Source organism: Arvicanthis niloticus, chromosome 11 (assembly GCF_011762505.2).
Source record: "Arvicanthis niloticus isolate mArvNil1 chromosome 11, mArvNil1.pat.X, whole genome shotgun sequence".
In the NCBI taxonomy this organism is placed as follows: domain Eukaryota; kingdom Metazoa; phylum Chordata; class Mammalia; order Rodentia; family Muridae; genus Arvicanthis; species Arvicanthis niloticus.
The window spans coordinates 44,331,933-44,351,751 of NC_047668.1; positions in this window are offsets into that span (position 1 = coordinate 44,331,933).

The window sequence follows — 19,819 nt, forward strand, 5'->3', positions numbered from 1 at the left end:
GGAAGAAAGAAAGAGAGAGAGAGAGAGAGAGAAGGAGGAGGAGGAGGAGGAGGAAGAAAGAGAGAGAGAGAGAGAGAGAGAGAGAGAGAGAGAGAGAGAGAGAGAGAGAGAAGAAAGAGAGGGAGGGAAGTGAAGAAGACACAAAGAGGAATGAATAGAGAAAAAATAGAGACAAGATACTCTGCAAAATTTTGCACCTGTGATCTACTTCCTCCCAGTCACTCCATCTATTTGTTCCCTCATTTTTTGAGAAAGAAGCAATTACTGAACCTGGGCCTCACTAACTAGGCTAGCCTAAACCAGTGAGCCCTAGGGATCCACACCCCCTTCTCCATCACTGGAATCACAAGTGTGCTCAGTAGTCTCAGCTTTTAACATGGTTTCCTTGAATACAAAGCACAGATCCTCAAGCACTTTACTGACTGGGCCATCTTCCTGACTCCACTATATGTTGATAAGATTACTGTAAGTCAGAGAAAAGAATTTTTCCCAGGTTTATTCACTGAGTGTATCCCCTTTAAGACTTCTAGCCAGCTTTTGGACTTTTGGTTGGGCTTGCATACAGATATGGGGTGGACAGATAAATGAACCACTTGGTTACCATTTGCTGACTCACTTATCAGTTTGAAGAAAATGGAGGCCAAGTAGACTCAGTGGCTTTGATTCGACTGGTACAACCCATAGCACGAAGAATGGTTTCAACTAGCTGTGTCTCTTGTTTCAAACATCAGTACAAATTTGAATCTCCAGAACATTGAATTCCCATGAATTCAGGACCCAATAACCTGTCCTTGGATTTGATTAGTTTGTTGGCACAGCATGGAATCTTAGTTAACTTCTATTCTTGGGCTCACTTATTATAATACTATGCTTATTGCATTTGTTCTTTGGTTTATGGAAAAGTATACTTTAAGTAATGCAAATAAGGAGCTATAGGGATTCTATATAGTGTGAACTGCTAGTGCATTTATGGAGTACCCTCTCTGGAATTGGGAGGTATCTTTTCAGCACAAAAATATGTTCTTAGCCACTTTACTGTATGTCTGCAGTGTTTATGGGTACTGAAGCCTTCAAATTCTGTCCTTGTATTCAAATGTGGAGACTTTATTGGATATGCATGTACATAGCATGAAAACTGTAAAGAGATATAATTGGTTAAATGATAAGATTGGGTGTTAGCAGACAGAGTGGAGATGTTCATTACTTCCTGCCTGTTCAGATCCTTTGGACCTCCTTGATCAGCTTCCATTCCCCCTAGAGTAGGACAGGATGCCTTCTGAAATGGGGCTTTATTGTCTGTTATCTCTCAAGGAGGTTCAGAGTATTGGTCTTTGCTCAGCTTAAATACAGAAAGGTGAAGGAAGACTAGAGTGTATCCTGTTATTGTAAACTGCCATAGGAAAGCCAAATTCTATTTATGTGACCTGCCCTCAGGTGAAAAGGAGTTATACAAAGAACAGGGGAAGGTTTTACAGAGATGTTACTTTACTGAGACCCGAAGCACCTGGGTTTGTAGCAGGGCAATGTCTTTATCCTTTATAATTTTAAAACAATTCTTAAGATATATTGGGAACTGAAACATACCAAATTGTTTGTTTTTTTTCTAGTCATTCTGGAAATAACAAAGGCTATGGAAGTTCTGAATATTAGAGGGAATGAAAGGGGCCCAGATTATATGTGTATATGTGTGTGTATGTGTATGCTTGTATATGTGTGTTTCTTTGTGTGTACATGTATGCTTGTATGTGTGTGTGTGTGTGTGTGTGTGTGTGTGTGTGTGTGTGTGTGTGTGTGTGATAATGTAGCATTTACACAACAGTTTTCTGGGTGTCCCTATTCTCAACACTTAAGCACATAGTAAAATGACACATTTTTAACAGCAGGAGCTTAATGATAGATAAAGTCTTGTTTGATATGTCACCTTTCTGCATTCCCTTAAATATACTAGTTCTTTCACCTGGTAAGAAACTCTGTTTGCTGGAATGGAGCTTACATTCTAGAAGTCAGTGAGTGCATGAAAATAGATATTTGGATTGTGAATAAGTCCAAAATATCAGAGCAAAACAGTTGTGCTCTTTACTAAAAAAGTTGTGATCTTTACTAAAAAAGGGGACAAGGTAAATGTGTGGATTTGACTGGTAAAGGTAGCATTGAAAACAATGAAGAAGAGACAGAGAAGCTGAAACTGCTGTTATGGTTGTTTTTCTGTTGACTGGGGCTGTGCAGGCCAGGTGACATGAGATCAGTGTGATGGACCTGAGGTGATGGCAAGGAGGCTGGCTATACAGAAACTTGTGAGATACCAAGACTCATGGTCTTCCCCTAAAGCTATTGGAAACCACTGACAGTTTACATGTAGACACATTGAGGTAGGTGAGTTCTGTAGGCAAATGTGACTCCCTGGATAGAATATTCACTGTGCTGCGTTACAAATGAAGGAACTGGCAACACATAACAAAGATCAGTCTCTGAAATCCTGTTGATTTCTATGTTTCTGAGGGCAAAGGGAGTATTCCTAACACTCTTCCCTAAGGACATAGATACCTATTTCTTATGTTTCAGTGGCTATAATTTTTTTATGATTCAACTCCTTCAATCATGTCAGAATTATGCATAGAAATGACTAATATACAGAATTAATTGAAGTGATTAGTGAGAGGTTTCAAATCTAATGGATCTGTGTAGAGCTTTGATAACTACTTCAAATTAATTTGAATCATCCCATCATTAATTTGTGATGTCACCTATTTAAACAGGTTTGCACAGCAATCTCTGAGTAGTAAACTTTACTTGAAGACTATTGTTAAATTGGACACACCTATGGGCTCTTTAGTTCAAGGTGGGTTAACACAGTTCATATGTTGTACTTTTAATAAACACAGGTTTTGAGAACAGGGTTGTGAAGATTTCCATTTCCATGTATTAGACATAAAATTTTAAAAGGTGAAAAACTAGGACCTTTAAATGTTTGTCAGAGAAAAATATCTGAGAAGATAAATACATTTATTTTAAACCAAACATTATAGACCACATAAATGTATCCAGCATTAGATGAAGTCACATTTGTATGTATAAGTTATACATTTTTATATCAATTAAAGTTGATAAAAATGAGCAAATGCATTAATTTCCTTACACTTTACCATCAATTATATGGTAGTTAATCTTGTCAACTTGAATGGATCCAGAATTTTTTTAAAAAAAAATATGCTTATAGGCTACTCTGTGTGAATATTTCCAGAAAGGATATGGTCAGGAATTCAGTCCCCTAAAATGGACACCTTCCAGGGATGACCACGGTACAAAGCAGTTTCAGGTCAAAGTAACACTTCTAGCCTGCCAATCATCTTGATACTGAGTGCGTCTGTACTAATGCCTCTGTTGTTCCTACTTCCATCTATCTGAACTCAGCTGCCTCAGACTTCCAATGTGGACTGAAGAATAGAAGATTTTCAGAAATGCTCCAGGCTTTCAGCACCAGACTTGTATTGCAGCAGCACATAGCTTCTTTCACGGAGGAGATAGCAGGTCCTCTGCTTCTCCAGCATCTCTCTAGCATGCAAATGACCTCTGTTGGACTGTCAAGTCTATTTCATGTAAGCCAATCTAATAAAATCCTCTCTGTGTGTGTGTGTGTGTGTGTGTGTGTGTGTGTGTGTGTGCATTTTATCAGTTCTGTTTCTGTTGTAGAAATGTTAAATATTGGCCTGAGGTTTCTACTCCACCCTTAGACCATTTTACATTCTTGGATGAAAGACATATACGGCCTTTATTTTATATTTACAGTAAGCTTTAAACTGCACAATAGCTCGGCAGCTGCCTACAATCCATGTTGTTAGAATCTACTTTCTTATCAATAACACCCAGTTACTACTTATTATTTACTATGCTCCATCTGGGCTGTTCTTAACTCCAATTGGCCAGTCCTCAGGGCCATGTTTTTATGGCTCACTAACCCACCACAGCTTTTCTTTCTTCCTCCTGCCTTCTTCTCTGACCCCAAGCCCAGGAAACCTAAACCCCACCTATGTCTCTTCTGTCCAGCTAATGGTGTTGGAATCTTTATTTACTAATCAGAAATAACTTGGGGCAGAGTCATAGCAGCTATATGCAGACTGCAGGGCTTAGGGGCCCACGCTTAGCATTATAATAGACAATAAAAGACAAAACCTCAACATGTTTTTTTTAGAGAACCCCTGACTGATATAAAGTGAAAGACTCTCAGATCTGGCATCCTTGATTGTCAGTCTTTTATGATCTTTACCAATATTCTGCATTCTACAACTAGTAGGTCAATATCTTTCCTCCTTTGCTGTCGTAGCAGTAACCTGCAGTGACTTATGCATTTTTTATTTATCATAGCTAGTAAAAATAAAAGTGCTACAGAACCAGTTTGCATCATTGGACTACTGCATCTTCTTTATAAAAGCAGGATGTTCCTCATAGCAGGATTATATGGGCAAGTTTTGCTCCAGGTTAATAGCATTGCATGGATTTGAGAGGTATGGTTTTCTTACATATTAAGCCAAAAGTTCTCTGAGGTACACTTACTATGAATGAGGGCCCTATGCTTGGCATTATGCTGTTGCTGTGACTGTAAATCCAATCCGTGGGGCTCTCATCCTTACAGAGTTCAGGTTGGGACCTCAGCCACAGCTTAGAGGTCACTCTCACATGTTGCATTCTGCTATTACATAAACAATAAGGTTGGCCTTTGCTTCTTAAAGGGTATTGAGAATCATGATATCCAAGGAATTTTGCCTACCTTTTATAGAATACCTCTCATTCTCTCCTAGATGTCTGAACTATCTAGGGTGTTTCTTTCCATCCAGTCCAGATCAACACTGGCTGAAACCTTGCCAATGATGACACTACCAGAAGTCAAGACTTTCCAGTATTTCCCCTGGCAGCATCTAAGGGACACTTGGTGTCAGCATGCTTGAGGATGATCTAAAATGTTGCAGAGCAGGTATCTTCAGAAAAATTCTGGAATGAACCATTGTAGAGAGGGATTTCTTAGTAACAGACACAGGCGGGAATTTGTATGATGTTGCTGTGTTTACTGTTAAAAAAATGAAGAAATGGGGACCAAAAAAGAAAGTTGCTTTGGGGTGTTTTTAGTGGCACTGTCAAAAATCATCTTGATGGGGGAATGAGGCTATGACTGAATCTCAGGAGGAAACTATTTAAAGAAAGAGACTATTCAGTATACTTCCTCCACCATGGTTTAATTGATGAGTTTAGTGTGTCTCAGGGAAAGTGCCATGTTCCTGGGTCCAGTGGTTTCATAGAGATAGTGTGATAACTAGGTAGGGTTTCAGAAAGAACCCTTAGTCAGTGCACATTTTCATCAGGGAATACGTGATTAGCTCGTTTCTCTATAGCATTGTGTCATATAACTAAGATTTTTACACACTGATCCTGCATCAGCAAACATTTTAGTGAAAGGGAGAGATATTATGCCAGCAAAAGTATGTTAATAAGCACTATACAGTTGATTATTTGCAATCAATTGTTTCTACCCTGGTGGGTTTGAATGAAAATATCTGATGTGAATACTAAGAGAAAAAGGAATATCTGATGGGAGATATTTATGAAGGTTGACATTGTTCACTCAGCTGACGTTACTAGTTACTCTAGAGAATTTTTCCCCTTACTACAGCACTCTAAAAGTAGCTTCTAGTCATTATTACACTGTGTATAAAGGTATTCATTTGCTAACAATTATCATGCAGCTGTGGACATTTAACCTCTAAGTTTAAGTTGATTTTATCTAACTTCAAAATGTCTGTCTTTTGCATTTATTTATGTATTTATTTTAAGTTTAAATTTTTTACTTATTCACAGTCCTGCTTACTGCTCACGTCCAGGTCATCCTTCCCATAATCCTTCCCCCATCCCTCCTCCCCTCTCCTCTGAGCCGGTGGGACCTGCTGGGTACTCCCAACTCAACAATAGCACTTCAAGTTTCTTTGAGGCCAAGTGCTTCCTCTTCTACAGAGGACAAACAAGGCAGCCACCTAGAACATATGCCATGTACAGGCAACAGCTTTTGGGATAGTCCCCATTCCAGTTGTTCAGGACCCACATGAAGGTCAAGCTGCATATTTGCTACATATTAAGTGGGGAGACCTAGGTCCAGCTCTTGTATGTTCTTTGGTTGGTGATTCAGACTCTGAGAGCCCCAAGGGTCCAGGGTACTTGACTCTGTTGGTCTACCTGTGGAGTTCCTATCCTCTTTGGTGCCCACAATGCTTCCTCCTATTCTTCCATTCCCCATTCCATCCACTGTTTTCAGTGCTTCTCCCAAGTGTAGTGGATAGGAATATGTTTACTTCAGCTTCAGATTATTCATGACAACTGGCTATACTTACTTGTTCATATGACCCCATGGAAAAACATATTTTAACATATGCAGCTTGACCTTGTGGTTGTATATAACTGGAATGCGTGAGAACTTTACTCAGGTAATCTTTATTACCTGCCCCCAGCCCCATGGTGTTAACTGTCTGATGCGCTGACTATTACATGAGACTTTAGACTGCCTCATTTTTATGCTCCATTGTGCTAAGTCCTACTGTCTTTAGAGCAGTAAACAGTCATGTAGGCCTGCCCAACAGCTTCAGTAGCTGATGGGATTCTGTTTCCTACACCCATTTTATCAGTTTGCCTTCAACAATGAAACATTTCATTAAACTGCATTCATGTTGACAAAACAACCTTCCCTCTGATTTCTCAATTACAGATATTGATCAGAAAAACCTTCATGTCCTTCAGCCAAGCCAAGCCAAGCCAAGCATTCAGGCTCCAACATGCACTTTACCCTTGTTCCTCAGAAAGTCACATGGTTTTAGAACGAGGGGTTCTCTCTTATGATGGTTAGTTTTAATTTTCAACTTAATACAATTTACAGCCATCTTAATGGAGAGTGTCAATATGGAATCTTCTAAATCTAATTTGTCTTTTGGCACATCTGTGGAGAATTTTCTTGACATCTTTAACTAATGTGGGATACTGAGTCCACTCTAGATAGCACTACTCTATAGGTTCTGATCCTGAACTTTACAAAAGTAGGTAAAGTGAGCTGAGTGTGTGTGTAATTTTTTCTTTCTCCTTGCTCTTGAGTGTAACTGTGACATGACCAGCTGTTTCAAGTTCTATGGTGCTGGCTTATCTGCTCAGACAGACTATAGCCTGGACTCCTGAACTAAAACAAGCGTTCCTCCCTTGAGTTGTTTTCAAAAGGTGTATTTTTACCACAGTAGCAAAAATGAGACTAGGACAAGGCTCTCTTGTTAGAAAATTCTTCTTATAGATACTTTCTCTGACTCTTTCAGATACACACTTTTGACATTTTTCTCTGAAGTTTTATCCATGAGAGGCATCTCCCAAACATCCAAGACCCTGCCTGTAATCAAACTTTGAGGGACACTGTCAGAGAGAGAATTAAATTTCATTCTCTTTGAAGAGTGCCAGTTAGCAAACACATATGATTCTGTAATGTCTCTGCTTCTTCCATTTTTAACCTATTTACATTGTATTTTGGTATTTTTCCAATTTCTATAGGCTTAGTTAAAAGACTGTCAACTTGTTTTGTGCAACATGGTTTTTACTTTGACAAGCTATAACATTTTTAAGTGTTCTCATTATTTATTAATGTGTCTCTATATTTCTGTTTTTTTTTTTTTTTTTTTACTTTTTTGTAAAGTTCAGAATAAGGAAAGTATAACCTACTGAGTTTACATTTCATTTTCTGAAATGTTTTTTATGTTTATTGCTGTGTGTGTGTAGGATGTATGTAAAAGGGGATGCAAGTTATACACATTCATGCAGAAGCCACAAGACAACTTTGTGGACTTGTTTCTTTCCTTCTACATTTATGGCTTCTGGGGATAAACTGATAAATAGAGAATATAATATAAGAAAGGCATAGATGAAAGTCATCCAGACACAAGTCTTCTTTAAAGCAATCAAGAGCATCTGTCATTTAGATGTGTGCATTGCTTAAGGCATTGATGTAGGCCTGCCCAACAGCTTCAGTAGCTGATGGTATTCTGTTTCCTACACCCATTTTATCAGTTTGCCTTCAACAATGAAACATTTCATTAAACTGCATTCATGTTGACAAAACAACCTTCCCTCTGATTTCTCAATTACAGATATTGATCAGAAAAACCTTCATGTCCTTCAGCCAAGCCAAGCCAAGCATTAGACTTTCTTCTGATTTTCATATTTCAGTAGCATCTGCATTTACTCCCTAAATCAGAGATAACTCCAAGTTTATTAATTTAATCTAATATAGTCATATCTATTTCTTCTTATAATAGATAGCAATATAAATAATTGTTTAACAAATGAATTCAGTTACAGATTTTAATGTAATTTTTTGAAAGAAGTTATTATTTTTAAAAATTAATTTACTTATATTATCCACTTAAAAATTTATAATTATATTATCTGGTGAACTTCTAATCAGATATTTGCACAGAGATACAAGCAGACTGTTTTATAATTGTTTTATTTGGATACTTTAACCTAGATTATTATCTGAATCAAAAATGAGAATAAATAGAAATGCAAATTAACTACTAGGAAGAACAGTATTAACATATACAGTCTTATACATTAAATTCTGACAAATTAGAAAACAATGCAATTGGTGGCATTTAATTTTGAAAGGGCATGAGAAGTCTTGTTAAATCCTATCTATTTTCTCATACAAAACTGAAAAATGATGTCATCTAAACCTTGGCTCTGAATGTTAAGATCTTAGCATATTTTATCAAATTTATTTTGTCCTGAAAACACTTCTTGTGAAGCAATGCGAAAATAATTTAAGACACCTACATGCTTCATCAAACATCTATATTGTGCCCAATTAGAAGCAATAGGAGTATTAAAACATGCCATGAATATTAGCATTGATACTATGCCATAAGGATCATGATCTTTCACAGGGGGACTTCAGTGGATGTGAAGTATGATTAATAGATGCATTGATTATCGATGCCTTAAGCAATGCACACATCTAAATGACAGATGCTCTTGATTGCTTTAAAAAAGACTTGTGTCTGGATGACTTTCATCTATGCCTTTCTTATATTATATTCTCTATTTATCAGTTATTGACCTTACATTGAATGGGTATTTTTCTTTGATCTCAAGTTCCACTATTCAGCACTAGTTACCTGTAAATGAATCACTACTTTGAGGAAAGAAATGGCTTTATAGAAACAGATCTTATCTCAAAGATCTCACTATCCCACAAGGCAAATGAGCTACATTAGACAATACAAAGAATAACTTAGCCCTTTCGCCCCTCTCTGGATCCTGGTAGCAGGAGCAGACACCCAGCAGGGTCTGCATCCTTGGGGAGACTGTATCCTGAGACATCCTTAGGAGGCTAGTGTCCTCAGGGAGGCAGGTAAAGCCAGTGGCGCACCGCCCTACACAACAGACCCACAGCTGGGAGTAGGAAGCTCACAGGACCTCCCCACAGGTACCCAAACCCCGCCCCTGCGGAACTCCACTTCTGGAGACTGTATCCTGAGACATCCCTGAAAGGCCAGTGTCCTCAGGGAGGCAGACACCCAAGGGATCTGCACCCTTGTGGAAACTGTATTCTGAGACATCCCTGAGAGGCCAGTGTCTTCAGGGAGGCAGGTAGGGCCAGTTGTGCAAAGCCCTATGCACCAGAGCCACAGCTGGGAGTAGGAAGCTCTCAGGACCACCCCACCCCCCCACCCAGTTACCCAAACCCTGCCCTTGTGGAATTCCACTCCCCTTCCTCCCCTCTCCGGATCCCGGTGACAGGAGCAGGCATCTAGCAAGTCTGTACCCTTGTGGAAACTGCATCCTGAGTCAGCCCAGAGAGGTCAGTGTCCTCAGAGAGGCAGACATCCAGCGGGTCTGCACCCTTGTGGAAACCGTATCCTGAGATATCCTAGAGAGGCCACCGACCTCAGAGCAGGGGACACCATACCCAGAGTCATCCTAGAGGAGCAAAAGAACCCAGAGCAGCAGTCACATTATCCTAAGACATTCTAGAGGAACCACTGCACTCAGAGCAGGGAACACCTAGTTAGTCTGCTCTCAAGAAGACACCTTACCCTGAGACATCCTAGAGGAGACACTGCACTCAGAGCAGCTGGAGCCCAGGATCACAGGATCACAGAGACATCTGGACCCTGAGGAGTTCTGACACAAGCAAGATAACTGGAAAGACAGTCCCCAGTCAGAACCAGTGAGAGAGGGTAGCACTAGAGTTAACAAAATGGTGAAAGGCAACCGCAGGAATGTAAACAACAGAAACCAAAGTTACTTGGCATCACCAGAACCCAGTTCTCCCACCATAGCAAGCCCTGAACATCACATCACACCGGAAAAGCAGGACACAGAATTAAAATCACTTCTAATGATGATGTTAAAGGACTTTAAGAAGGTCATAATAATATTCTCAAAGAATTTGAGGAGAACACAGGTAAACAGATAGGAACCCTTAAAGAGGAAACACAAAAATCCCTTAAAGAATTGCAAGAAAACACAACCAAACAGGTGAAGGAATTAAACAAAACCATCCAGGATCTAAAAATGGAAGTAGAAGCAATAAATAAATCTCAAAAGGAGACTACCCTGGAGATAGAAAAGCTAAGAAAAAGACCAGGGTTCATAGATGCAAGCATCACCAACAGAATACAAGAGATAGAAGAGAGAATCTCATGTGCAGAAGATACCATGGAAACCTTGACACAACTGTCAAAGAAAATGCAAAATGCAAAAAACTCCTAACCCAAAACATCCAGGAAATACAGGACACAATGAGAAGGCCAAACCTAAGGATAATAGGTATAGATGAGGGTGAAGACTCCCAAGTTAAAGGGCAAGTAAATATCTTCAACAAAATTATAGAGGAAAACTTCCCTAACCTAAAGAAAGAGATGTCCTTAAATATACAAGAAGCCTACAAAAACCCCAAATAGACTAGATGAGAAAAGAAATACCTCCCGTCACATAATAATCAAAACATCAAATATACAAAACAAAGAAAAAATACTAAAAGCAGTAAGGGAAAAAGGTAAAGTAACATATAAAGGCAGACCTATAAGAATTAAACCAGACTTCTCACCAGAGACTATAAAAGCCAGAAGATCCTGGACTGATATCATACAGACCCTAAGAGAACACAAATGCCAGCCCAGACTATTATACCCAGCAAAACTCTCAATCAATATTGATGGAGAAACTAAGATATTCCATGACAAAAGCATTTTACATAATATCTTCACACAAATCCAGCCCTTCAAAGGATAATGGACGGAAAACTCCAACACAAGGAGGGAAATTACAACGTAGAAAAAACAAGAAAGTAATCTCCCAACAACCCCAAAAGAAGAAAGTTGCACAAACATAATTCTACCTCCAACAACAAAAGTGACAGGAAGCAACAATCATTTTTCCTTAATATCTCTTAATATCAATGGACTCAACTCTCCAATAAAAAGACATAGGTTAGCAGACTGGATACATAAGCAAGACCCAGAATTTTGCTGCATACAGGAAACATACCTCTGTGACAAAGACAGACATTACCTCAGAGTAAAAGGATGGAAAACAATCTTCCAAGCAAATGGTCCCAAGAAACAAGCTGGAGTAGCAATTCTAATAGCAAATAAAATTTATTTTCAACCAAACCTAATCAAAAAAAAAATAAGGAAGGACACTTTATAGTCATCAAAGGAATAATGTACCAAGATAAACTCTCAATTCTGAACATCTATGCCCCAAATGCAAGCGCACCCACATACATAAAAGAAACTTTGCTAAAATTCAAAGCATACATCACACCTCACACAATAATAGTGAGGGACTTCAACATCTCACTCTCAGCAATGGAAACAGAAACTAAATAGAGACACAATGAAACTAACAGAAGCTATGAACCAAATGGAGTTAACTGATATATATATAAAACATTTCATCCTAAAACAAAAGAATATACCTTTTTCTCAGCACCTCATGGTACCTTCTCCAAAATAGACCATATAATTGGTCACAAAACTGGCCTCAACAGATACAAAAAGTTTGAAATAATTCCTTGCACTCTATCAGACCACCATGGACTAAGGGTGGTCTTTAATAATGACAAAAACAATGGAAATCCCACATACACATGGAAACTGAACAATGCTCTACTCAAGGATGACTTGATCAAGGGAGAAATAAAGAAAGAAATTAAAGACTTTTTAGAATTTAATGAAAAGGAGGACACCTCATACCAAAACTTGTGGGACTCCATGAAAGCAGTACTAAGAGGAAAACTCATAGCTCTAAGCACCTACAAAAAGAAACTGGAGAGAGCATACACTAACAACTTGACAGCACACCTGAAAGCGTTAGAACAAAAAGAAGCAAACATACCTAAGAGGAGTAGACAGCAGGAAATAATCAAACTCAGAGCTGAAATCAACCAAGTAGAAACAAAAAGACCTATACAAAATATCAACAAAACCAGGAGCTGGTTCTTTGAGAAAATCAACAAGATAAATAAACCATTAGCCAGACTAAACAAAGGGCACAGAGACAGTATCCAAATTAATAAAATCAGAACTGAAAAGGGAGACATAACAACAGAAATTGAGAAAATTAAAAAAATCATCAGATTCTACTACAAAGGCCTATACTCAACAAAATTGGAAAATCTGGATGAAATGGACAATTTTCTAGACAGGTACCAGATACCAAAATTAAATCAGGAGCAGATAAACCATTTAAACAGTCCTATAAACCCTAAAGAAATAGAAGAAGTTACTACAAGCCTCCCCACCAAAAAAAAGTGCATGACCAGATGGTTTTAATGCAGAATTCTATCAAACCTTCAAGGAAGACCTAATACCAATTCTCTTCAAGCTATTCCATCGAATAGAAACAGAAGGAACACTGCCAAATTTGTTCTATGAAGCTTCCATTATGCTCATACCCAAACCACAGAAAGACCAAACAAAGAAAGAGAACTACAGACCAATCTCTCTTATGAACATTGATGCAAAAATACTCAATAAAATTCTTGCAAACCGAATCCAAGAACACATCAAAACAATTATCCATCGTGATCCAATAGGCTTTATCCCAGGAATGCAGGGATGGTTCAATATTCGGAAATCCATCAATGTAATCCACTACATAAATAAACTCAAAGAGAAAAACCACATGGTCATCTCACTAGATGCTGAGAGAGCATTTGACAAAATTCAACATCCCTTCATGTTAAAAGTCTTGGGAAGATCAAGAATTCAAGGCCCATACCTAAACATAGTAAAAGCAATATACAGCAAGCCAGCAGCCAACATCAAACTAAATGGAGAGAAACTTGAAGCAATCCCACTAAGATCAGGGACTAGACAAGGCTTCCCACTCTCACCTTACCTATTTAATATAGTGCTGGAAGTCCTAGCTAGAGCAATTAGACAACACAAGGAAGTAAAGGGATGCAAATAGGAAAGGAAGAAGTCAAATTTTCACTATTTGCAGATGATATGATAGTATACTTAAGTGACCCTAAAACTTCCACCAGAGAAATCCTAAACCTGATAAAAGACTTTAGCAAAGTGGCTGGATATAAAATCAACTCAAACAAATCAGTAGCCTTCTTATACTCAAAAGATAAACAAGCTGGGAACAAAATTAGGGAAATGACACCCTTCACAATAGCCACAAATAATATAAAATATCTTGGAATGAATCTAACCAAGCAAGTGAAAGATCTGTATGACAAGATCTGCAAGTCTCTGAAGAAAGAAATCAAAGATCTCAGAAGATGGAAAGATCTCCCATGCTCCTGGATTGGCAGGATTAACTTAGTAAAAATGGCCATCTTGCCAAAAGCAGTCTACAGATTCAACGCAATCCCCATCAAAATTCCAAATCAATTCTTCATAGAGATAGAAAGAGCAATTTGCAAATTCATTTGGAATAACAAAAAACCCAGGATAGCAAGAACTATTCTCAACAATAAAAGAACTACTGGGGGAATCACCATCCCTGACCTCAAACTGTACTACAGAGCAGTAGTGATAAAAACTGCATGGTATTGGTATAGAGACAGGCAGGAAGATCAGTAGAATAGAATTGAAGATCCATAAATGAACCCACACACCTATGGCCACTTGATCTTTGAAAAAGGAGCTAAAACCATCCAGTGGAAAAAGGTCAGCATTTTCAACAATTGGTGCTGGCTCAACTGGAGGTCAGCATGTAGAATAATGCAAATTAATCTATTCTTATCCCCTTGTATAAAGCTCAAGTCTAAGAGGATAAAGGACCTTCACATAAAACCAGAGACATTGAAACTAATAGAAGAGAAGTTGGGGAAGATCCTCGAATACCTAGGCACTGGGGAAAAGTTCCTGAACAGAACACCAATGGCTTATGCTCTAAGATCAAGAATCGACAAATGGGACCTCATCAAACTGCAAAGCTTCTGTAAAGCAAAGGACACTGTCAATAAGACAAAATGGCAACAAACAGATTGGGAAAAGATCATTACTAATTCTACATCTGATAGAGGGCTAACATTGAATATATACAAAGAACTCAAGAAATTAGATGCCAGACAACAAAATAACCCCATTAAAAATGGGGTACAGAGCTAAACAAAGAATTCTCAAGGGAGGAAACTCGAATGGCTGAGAAGCACCTTAATAAATGCTCACCATCCTTAGTCATCAGGGAAATGCAAATCAAAACAACCCTGAGATTCCATCTCACACCAGTCAGAATGGCTAAGATCAAAAACTCAGGTGATAGTAGAAGCTGGCAAGGATGTGGAGAAAGAGGAACACTCCTCCATTGTTGGTGGTGTTGCAAGCTGGTACAACCACTCTGGAAATTAGTCTGGCGGTTCCTCAGAAAATTGGACATAGCACTACCTGAGGACCCAGCTATACCACTCCTGGGCATATACCCAGAAAATGCTGCAACATATAACAAGGACATATGCTCCACTATGTTCATAGCAGCCTTATTTATAATAGCCAGAAGCTGGAAAGAACCGAGATGTCCATCAACAGAGGAATGGATACAAAAAATGTGGTACATTTACACAATGGAATATTACTCAGCTATTAAAAATAATGAATTTGAGAAATTCTTAGGTAAATGGATGGAACTAGAAAATATCATTCTGAGTGAGGTAACCCAATCACAAAAGAACACACATGGTATTTACTCACTGACAAGCGGATATTAGCCCAAAAGTTTGAAACAACAAAGATTCAACTAACAAACCACATGAAGCTCATGAAGAAGGAAGAATAAGTGTGGATGCCTAGGTCTTACTTAGAAAGAGTAACAAAATACCCAAGGGAGCAAATAAGGAGACAAAGTTTGGGACAGAAACTGAAGGAGAGGTTGTATGGAGACCATTCCACGTGGGTATTCATCCCATGTGCAGTCACCAAATATAGATGCTGATATGGATGACAGAAAGTACATGCTGACAGCAGCCTGATAAGGCTATCTCCTTAGAGGTCCCCCAGAGTCTGACATACCCAGAGGCAGATACAGCTAACCATTAATCAGATCAAGGGTTCCCAATGGAGAAGTTAGAGAGAAGACTGAAGGAGCCGAAAGGATTGATGCCCCCACGAGGAGAGAAATAATACTAACCAACTAGAACCCCCCCCCCCAGGGCCTAAACCACCAGCCTAGGAGCACGTAGGGAGGGACCCATGACTCCAGCTGTATATGTAGGGGAGGATGGCCTTGTTGGACATAGGTGAGAGAGGAGATCTTTGGTCCCATGAAGACTGAACACTGAGTGGGGGCGAATCTGTGGGTGGGGAGGTGGGAGTGGGTAGTAGGTGGTGCATACCCTTATAGAAGCAGGAGGAGGAGGGATGGGATAAGGGGTTCCTGGGTGGTGGGGAGAATGGGGTAAGGGGATAAAATTCTAAATGTAAATATATTCAAAAAAGGGGGGGAAAGTTGTTAGAACCAACATCTTTAATAAAATGTCAGCCCTCTAAAAAAATTACCTTGATACTAAAATTTGTTATGAGAATTGTACATTACAGAATACACAGCCTTGGTGTATCTACTCATCAAGCAAGTTATGCAGACCTCCTCAAACCTCTGAGGTCCTGAAATTCCAACTGGATGCAGTGAAGACACAGTGTCAGAGGCTTATCAATTTACTCCTCCTCCCACCCCTCTTCTAATATCTCAACACCCGTAATAAGCTTGAAGAAGTTAATGAAGAGTCAGCACCCCTATTCCCTGGGCTTGGGGACTAAGGTGGTTAATATTGGGCTGTCTTTCTAGGGAAAAGTAGCTGCTTTTGTGGGAATAGGGAGGAGTAGCTAGGATTTATTGCATAGCCATAACCTATTGGTAGAAATCTGTATAATTATTATCAAGATGAAGTTATAATTTCTTAAATGGTACAAAATTCATTTTGATTTCAAAGTTAAGGTTTTCTTTGGTACAAGCTTCTTATTGGCATAAAAGTGAGATGAATATTGATACTCTCACAGGCATTGTGCCTGTATAACACATTTAGGAATATAAGGCCTAGACCCAGTCCTTCTTTAACTTTTTCAACTGATTTGAGATGGTTAGCCTGTGAGTTAAGGGACTATAGCAAATTCATGGCTTGGAGTTTATTGTTAGGGTGTTTTCTATATTTTATTTAGAAATAGCTGAGAGGAGTTAACAGACAACAGGCCAGATTACCTTACATAGATAGTTGGTTTCAAAACGTCAGAAGTCCACAGAATTAATGTTACAAACATTTCTGTATTAATGTTCATTTTGATTAGAGACCTGTCTGTTCCTGGAAGCTTCTTGTATTGGATTCTAAGAAGAAATTGAGCATCTTTGGAGTTACCCAGTTGTGGTGAGACAGCCACTAGGCAAGAATTGCCTCTTCCCATCTGTAGACAAATTACTGTCCAGAAAAGGACACACTTGCAGAATAGTCTACTGATTATATCTGCCTAGACAGAGTAATCAGCCTTTAATAATTCTGCATCACTAAGGTCTGTCAGATGATCCCGGACCAGAAGGCTGAAGATCAGATGCTCCAACGTTTTGTAGTATAGGGGCTGTCCATGTGTTCAGCGGTCTCTATAAATTGGCTAAGTTTTAGAAGCTATGCTTTGTGCTTCCCATAGTTTTAGTTAACTCAGTCACTCTGGAGTTCTGACAGGGTTGAAAACTTATAGTCTTATAGCCAATCCTGGCAATTTACTTTGAGAGAAAAGATTTGAGTGGATGATTTTCAGCTGACATTTATTCTAAGCCAGGAAAAAAGCCAGGTCCAGAACTAAGTGTTTTAGTTAGGAGAGATGACAGAAGTTGTGGTTAGTCAACAAAATGATGGACTGGGTATTAGGACAATCTTGTACCTCACTGGTACAAATTGACATAATTATGCTCTAATTGTATTTTGAGTGAAAAGTTTTATTTCAACAGGAAGGGTGATATGTAGGAGGAGCTAAAGTGAGAGGGGTAGTAGTAGTAGTAGGGAGAAGTAGTAGGGAGAGGAGGAGAAGAAGGAGAGAAGAAGCTAGGTGATGAGAGAGAGAAAGAGGGGGGATATGGAGGCAGTTCTTCACGTGTCTTTACCAGTCAAAGATAGTTTATATATCTAGGCTGGGCAGTAGGTTACACTTCTAATTGAGCATTACCAAACTCATAAAGCCTTTGATTAACATTTTTAAAAAGTGTAGAAATGCAAAAAGAAAAAGGGGGCATGAGATAGGGGTTTTCTGTGGAGGGGAAATGGAGAAAGGGGATGGCATCTGAAATGTAAATAAAATATCCAATAAAAAATTAAAAATAATAAATAAATAAATATAAAATTACAAAAAACAACAACAACAAAAAAAAAACAAAGAATAACTTAGTAGCACCTCTCATAATACTTATTTGGTAATAGCACAAAGCAAAATAACTTAGTTTAGAGACTCAAAAGTTGACAGTGGATTTAAAAAAACCTGTGCAGGAGCAATGAACACAGAAGAAGATAGGTTTCTGGAACCTGAGAAAAAAAGGTGGTGACAGGAGCCTTAGGAAAATGGCAATGAGAAACATTTTTAAAAAGCAAATAATAGAGTGAATAGAGTAGGATCAGGGAGATACACTGAGGGTATGATGTTCAAGAGGGCATAGGATAGAGAAGTTTTAACTGTATAAAAGATGTTGCATTTGGTACAAGAAAAGTTGAAAAATTTGAACCAGACATCAAGTAATGTTAGTCTGGATGAGATGTTATCATTCTTTCTCTTAAGCAAGAATTCTTTGTGTTAAGCATCATCTCCATGTGGTTTATAGATTAAAAGTAAAAACAAGAAAGAAGGCTCAAGTGTAGAAACTTCAATGACACTTAGAATGGGGAACAAAATAATCACCAGGGGCAGAGGGAGGGAGAAACCTGGGTGGGAGAGGGGAGGTGGAAGGAAAAAGGGGGTGAGATCAGGTATGGAGGGAGATAGGAGAGAAGCCCAGAGGGCCAGGAGAATGACTGGATATATGCAGCTGTGTGGGGTCAGGGGTAGGGAAAGTTGTAGAAATTCCCAGATTCTCCCAGATACTAGGGATGTGAGAGGCTCCCAGGACCCAATAGGAATGACCTTAGCCGAAATGCCCAACCTTGGGAGATGGAACTGGAAGGGACCACCTCCAGTAGATAAACATGGATGCCATTTGAGGCATGGACACACCCGTCCATCTTCAAAACTTTTGACCCAGAATTGTTCTTATGTAAAGGAAATGCAGGAACAAAATGGAGCAGAGACTGAAGGAAAAGCCATACAGAGACAGGCCCAACTTAGGATCCATCCCATGCACAGGCACCAAACCCAGACACTATTACTAATGCCATGGTGTGTTTGCAGACAAGAGCCTAGCATGGATGTCCTCTGAGAGGCTCTACTAGCAGCTGACTGAGACAGATTCAGATACTTACAGCTAACTATTGGACTGAGGCTGGGGACTCCTATGGAAGAGTTAGAGGAAGGACTGAAGGAAATGAAGGGGTTGCAATCCCACAGTAAAAAAAAAAAAAAAAACAACAGTATCAACTAACCTGGACCCCTCAAAGCTCCCAGTCTAAGATGCCAACCAAAGACCATACATAGGCTGGTCCATGGTCCCACTACACATGTAGCAGAAGACTGCCTTTTCAGGCCTCAGTGGGAAAGGATGCACTTAATCTTAAAGAACTTGATGCCCCAGAGAAGGGGGATGCTAGCAGGTTGAGGAGGGATTGGGTAGGTGGGTGTGGGAGCACCCTCTCAGAAGCAAAGTGGAAGAGGAATGGGTTGAAAAACTCATAGAAGTGGAGACTAGGAAGGGGGCAACATTTGGAATGTAAATAATTAAAATAATAAAACAAAACAAAAATCTTTAAAAAAAAAAACAAAATAAAACAAAACAAAGAAAACAAACAAACAAAACCCCAAAACAAATGGAGAGGAGTGTCACTGAAAGAACAGATTTAGTAATTTAAATAAATGATAGTTTTAAATTTCATAATCTAAGGAAAACAAGAAAAATTAGAAAAAGAACATGAAAATACCATTTTTTGTAACTTACTGTTTTGGTGTGTTAATTCAAATTTTTTTGCCACCGATTTTTAAAAGTTTTCTTATTGTCACAATGTTACTGAATGTATTTTCCTTAGTATGCTTGAACCAACTGAGATCTATGTGTTTCATCACATGACTAAATAAACACCAGTTGTTACATCTATTTCTCTATAACTGTTCGACTGTTTTTTTAAAAATGAATGTTTATTTTTCGATTATGTTGTGACAGAGAC